This window comes from Carlito syrichta, unplaced genomic scaffold (genome assembly GCF_000164805.1).
Source record: "Carlito syrichta isolate Samal-C Ts95f unplaced genomic scaffold, Tarsius_syrichta-2.0.1 Scaffold316207, whole genome shotgun sequence".
Taxonomy (NCBI): Eukaryota; Metazoa; Chordata; class Mammalia; order Primates; family Tarsiidae; genus Carlito; species Carlito syrichta.
This window is the reverse complement of record NW_007260303.1, coordinates 232,242-237,719: the sequence shown is the minus strand read 5'-3', so window position 1 is coordinate 237,719 and position 5,478 is coordinate 232,242.

Sequence of the window (5,478 nt, the reverse complement as noted above, 5' to 3'; positions counted from 1 at the left end):
ATCTTAAAAGAAACCTTCGGGAACATCTTCCTGGACATCAGAGTAGGCAATGAATTATGGACAAGTCCTCAAAAGCAAATGCAAAAAAAGTTAAGATTGACAGGTGGGGCATTATCAAATTGAAAAGGTTTTGCATAGCAAAAATCCTCTATAAGACATTCTATAAGACATACAAAGAAAAGTGGTTACCAATTCTATTGAAAGTATTCCAGGCAATTGAGAAGAAAGGAATTCTTCTTAGCTCACTCTATGAAGCTATTCTCATCCTGATACTGAAAATTGCCAAAGACCCAACAAGGAAAGATACTTACAGGCCAATTTCCCTAATGAACATAGGTATAAAAATTCTCAACAAAATTCTAGCAAATTGTACCAAAAACACATTTCAAGGATCATTCATCACAAGCAGGTGGGCTTTATTCCCGGCATGCAGGGCTGGTTCAACATTTGTAACTCTGTAAACATAATTTATTATAATAACAGGTATAGAACCAAAACCCACATGATTAGCTCATTAGATGCAGGACAAGCATTCGATAAAATTCAGAACCACTTATTGATAAACGTCCTCAAACCCCTAAACATTGAAGAAATATTCCTCAAACAATAAGAGCCATTTAAAACAAAACTGCACCCAACATAATGCCCTACAGGCAGAAGCTGGAATCATTCCCCCTAAGATTTGGAATTCCTAAGATTTAGAATAAGACAAGGATGCCCACTCTCACCCCTCCTATTCAACATAGTACTGGAAGTCCTAGCCAAGGCAATCAGGCAGGAAACAAAAATCAAGCATATCCAAATAGGAAAAGAGAAAGTTAACCTATTCCTCTTTGCAGATTACATGATTCTATACCTAGAAAATCCAAGAAAGTTTGAAAAAAACCACCTTGCACTGATAAACAACTTCAGTAAAATCTTGGAATACAAAATTAACGTGCAAAAGACAGTCAACAACAACATCAAGTCAATACATCAACAACAAGAAGACTGAGAACCAAATAAAAAAACATAATCCCATTCACAGTAGCCACACAAAAAATGAAATGCCTTGGTATCTACCTAACCAAGAAATGAAAGACATTTAAATGATAACTACAAAACACTGCTCAAAGAAATCAAGACTGGCACAATCAAATGGAAGAACATCCCATGCTCATGGATGGAAGGATCAATACTGTCAAGATGCTCATCCTACTCAAGGCAATATACAGATTCAGATGCAATCCCTACCAAATTATGACTTTATTTTCTTACAAACCTAGGGAAACCAATATAGAAATTCACATAAAAGTGAAAAAAAGAGCATGAATAGGCTAAAACCATCCTTGACAAAAGGAACAAAGCTAGAGGCATCACACTTCCAAACTTTAAACTTTATTTCAAGCAACAGTAGCTGAAGACTACATGGTGGTAAAGGAATAGACACAAAGACCAATGGAGCAGGACAGAGAATCCAGAAATAAAATCACAAACTCTCAAAGAACTTGTCTTTGACAAAGCCATCAATAGCAAACATTAGGGGAAAAAACATATTTAGCAAATAATTCTGGGAAAAATGACTTGCTATATGCGGAAGAATGAAACTGGAACACTATCTATCACCATTTACAAAAATTAACTCAAAATGGGTCAAGGACTTAAATGAGATTTCTTAAGCTGTAAGAATCTTAAAAGAAACCTTTGGGAACATCCTCCTGGACATCAGAGTAGGCAGTGAATTAATGGTCAAGTCCTCAAAAGCAAATGCAAAAAAAAATTGACAGGTGGGGCATTACCAAATTGAAAAGGTTTTGCACAATAAAAATACTCTATTTTTAATTTAAAGTTTTTTCTTCTACCCCTTACTCAATGGCAATGCTGTGTTGAGTTGTTTGACATAATTTTCTTTTTCAGAAAAACCGAAGATCGATTTCTTTAACATACTTAGCTTGATAAATAGAGTTCTCCTTGACAAAGCATTGTATCTTTTAAGAACAAAAAATTGTATGTACTTCGTTTTTGTTTATATGTGCTATAGTCATAAATTTTTGACTTGGATAATTAGGTGAATTAATGAAATTTTTATTTCTATTTGTTAAATTTCTGACTTTTTCATGAGCACACTCTGGATCTGAGTCAACTTATAACTGTAAACTGTGGTAAAAAACTCTAATGTTTTAGGTCCTGAGTTAGTCAACAAGTAATGACTAGACACATAAGTTGTGAGATGGAAAACAGAAGATATATATTACCATTTCTTTTATCTTCTATCCTAAATAGTGTGGATTCAATTTCATTGTAGAATTTCTTACTGTCTTCAAAGTTCTTCAATTCATGTGAAAATAACAATTCTCTCCACAACATGACCGCTTAGGTTTGCATGTTCTGCTCTCACTTCCTTAAAAAAAAAAGACATTCCCCAGAGACCTCTCAGTGTGTATCCTGAGAGGAAAGTTTTGGGGCTGAGAGTTGAAGGAATCCTTTTCAGTCCTAAAATCCTTTATTTTTGTGACACTGATGGGCTTTATTTCTGCTTTTTGGAAACGATTCCTAGTTAGGAGAGTATCATATTACTTATATTTCTCCTACTTTATGTCCAGTATTATTAAAATTTTCTTAGCTAGGTGTAGTGGCTTACACCTACAATGCCAGCTACTCAGAAGGCTGAGTTGGGAGAACTGCTTAAGACTAGGGGTTGGAGGCTACAGTGAGCTATGGTTAGTTCCATGCATTTACACCTGGATGATAGAATAAGATGCTCTCTTAAATTTTTTTTTCTAGGAAAATTTTTTTAACAAGATGGTTATTTCTCTTATAACCTTTACTAGAAGGACTTCATAATAATAAACAACTTCTTTGTGTTACTTTATTATATATTGTATTTTTTAATGTATTTTTAAATTTTTTATTTTAAAGATGTGAGCTACAATTCAAGTTTAGGTATACAAATGCCCATTATGCAAATACCCTTGTTGATGAGGCATGTCCCCCTTCCCCCGGTAGTTTACCACTATTGCCAATCCCACTTCCTCACCCCTGGTAGTTTTCCACTACTGCCAATCCCTTTCTTATAGTATTATGACAATTGTTTAAGGTCCACTTATGAGTGAGAACATGTGGTACTCAATTCTTTGTTTCTGTGATTGATCAGTCAGCATTATAACTCTAAGTCCATTCAAGTTACTGTGAAGTTCATAATTTTGTCCTTCTTTAATGCTGTGTAATATTCCATCATGTATATTTTATTTTAAAGATGTGGGGTACAATTCAGGATTAGGTATAAAAGTGAACACCATATAGCTAAAGTTTGGGCCTCCCTTTTGTCCCCATTTTATCTGGTTTCAGATCAGGTACACTTATTGATGTTGTGTTCCCCACTCCTTGGCAGTATATCATTACTTCCAATCTCTTATAGTATTATGGTAAATGTTCAAGTTCCCCCCCCTGGGAATATACCTGGAAGAACTCAAAGCATCCTACAAAAAAGTTACCTGCATACGCATGTTTATTTCAGCACCATTCACAAGGGTAAAAACATGAAACTCACCGTTCTACCCATCAAAATTGAACTGGATAGAAAATATGGTACATATATATAGACTGGTGAGTTCCATGTTTTTGCCCTTGTGAATGGTGCTGAAATAAACATGCATGTGCAGGTAACTTTTTTGTAGGATGCTTTGAGTTCTTCCAGGTATATTCCCAGTGAGGGGATTGCTGAGTCATATGGAAGGTTAATTTCTAGTTCTTTAAAAATTATAACACTGTTTTTCACAGGTTGAACTAATTTGCATTCCCACCAGCAGTGCAGATGTGATCCTTTTTCTCTGTATCCTTGCCAATATCTGTTGTTGTTTGTTTTATCAATTATGGCCATTCTTACTAGTGTTAGGTGGTATCTCAATGTGGTTTTGATTTGCATTTCTCTGATGATTAGTGAGACTGAGCACTTTTTCATTGTAGTCAGCATCAAGTATTTTGTCTGTTGGCTGCCCATATATCTTCTTTTGAGAAGTGTCTGTTCATGTCTTTTGCCCACTTTTTAATAGGACTGTTGGTTTTTTTCCTTTCAGCACATTTGAGTCTCTTGTAGATCTTGGATGTTAGAACATTGCCAGATACGGATTAGGCAAGTATTTTTTCTCATTCTGTGGCCTGTCTTCTTGCATTCTTGATGTTTCTTTGACTTTGCAGAAACTTTTCAGTTTAATGAGGCCCCACTTGCCTATCTTATTTCATGCATGAATAGTTGGTGTTTTGATCAGGAATTGGTTGCCTACTACGATTTCTGTAAGGGTGTCTACTGTGTTTTTTAATATTCTTACACTTTGAGTTTTTACATATTATCTTTGATCCATTATCTTTTGTGTATGGTGATAGGTAAGGGTCTTGTTTTAATCTTCTGCATGTGATCAACCCGTTTTCCAGCACCACTTACTGAATAAATTCTCCTCTCCCCAGTGATTGTTGGTGGAGACTTTGTTGAAGATGAGTAGGTTGAGAAATTGAGGTTTTACTTTCAGAATCTTTGTCCTAATACATTGGTCCATAGGCCTGTTCTTGTGCCAATACCAGGCTGTTTTGATTATTATAACCTTATAGTAAAGTTTAAAGTCTGGAAGTGTTATACCTCCTGCTTTGTTTCTTTTTTTTTTTTTTTTGGTCTATTTGAGGTTATTTATATTTCCATATGAATTTCTGTATTGTGATTTCCAGGTCTGAAAGAATGATGTTGGTGATTTAATGAGCATTGCGTTTAATCTTTAGATTACCTTTGGTAGAATGGACATCTTAGCAATATTGATTCTTTATATCCATGAACATGGAATATTTTTCCATTTGTTTGTGTCTTCTTGGATTTCTTTGAGCAATGTTTTGTAGTTTTCATTGTAAATGTATTTCACTTCTCTGGTTAGGAAGATACCAAGGTATTTCTTTCTCTTTTTTTGTGGCTATTGTGAGTGGGATTGTGCTTTTTATATGATTCTCTGCCTGCTTGTTTTTGGTGTATAAGAATGAGATTGTCTTTTGCATGTTAATCTTGTACCCTGAGACTCTGCTAAAATCCTTTATAAGTGCAAGGAGGAAGGAGGTTTTTGACAGATTCTCTTGGATTTTTGAAGAATAGGATCACATCATCAGCAAATAGTCTTGATTCTCTTCTCTTGTCTAATTACTCTTTAGCTAGGACTTTCAACACAGTGTTGATCAGGGGAGTGAGTGGGCAGACTTGTCTTGTTCCTGTTTTAAGGGGAAATGCTTCCAGTTTCTATCCATTTAGCAATATGCTGTCTGTGGGTTTATTGTAGATGGTGCCTACTATTTGAGGTATGTTCCTTTTATGCCTAGGTGTTCAAGGGCTTTTATCAAGAAGGGATGCTGGATTTTATTAAAGGCTTTTCTATATCGAATGATATAATCATGTGGTTCTTGTTTTTATATCTGTTGATGTATTTAATTACATTTATTTTCTTGTGGATGTTGTACCTGCCCTGC